Source organism: Etheostoma spectabile, chromosome 19 (assembly GCF_008692095.1).
Source record: "Etheostoma spectabile isolate EspeVRDwgs_2016 chromosome 19, UIUC_Espe_1.0, whole genome shotgun sequence".
Lineage (NCBI taxonomy): Eukaryota > Metazoa > Chordata > Actinopteri > Perciformes > Percidae > Etheostoma > Etheostoma spectabile.
Window position 1 is genome coordinate 5,300,989 of NC_045751.1, and position 430 is coordinate 5,301,418.

At 49.8% G+C, this 430-nt stretch overlaps 1 protein-coding gene across 2 annotated transcripts in view; it reads right to left on the minus strand.

The window, feature by feature from the left end:
* The window catches only part of wrap53 (WD repeat containing, antisense to TP53), a 17,601-nt gene that overhangs the window by 15,606 nt on the left and 1,565 nt on the right, over nucleotides 1-430 (minus strand). The gene's annotated exons all lie outside the window — the stretch shown is intronic.

Sequence of the window (430 nt, forward strand, 5' to 3'; positions counted from 1 at the left end):
AAACAAGTTCCTTCCCGAGGCTATTTTGCAGAGGCGCTTTTGCTCTGTGTAGCGCATATCACCGCCCAAGACGGTTGTGGTTGGTTTAACGAAATCCCAATAAACCAGAGCACGTTTTTCTCCTATTCCGGAATGCTGTGTGGACTAGCCAGAACCTCCTCCACAGCGCTGTGGAGGAAGGTCTGGCAATGCAAGACTATATCATGTGTAATTACGAGGTTTCATGGGTGCCATAGTATTTCTGGTGAATAGAAGCTACACCAGGCAGTGAGCGGTACAAAAAAAAGATCTTTTGATGACTCCCCAGCTGATGTGTGGTGAGCGTCTGGCGTTGTAAGGCTGCCGTGGATCACCCAGGTGGGTGCTACACATTGGTGGTGGTAGAGAGTAGTAGTCTGCCAATGAGCATTACAAAACAACCCCCCCCCCC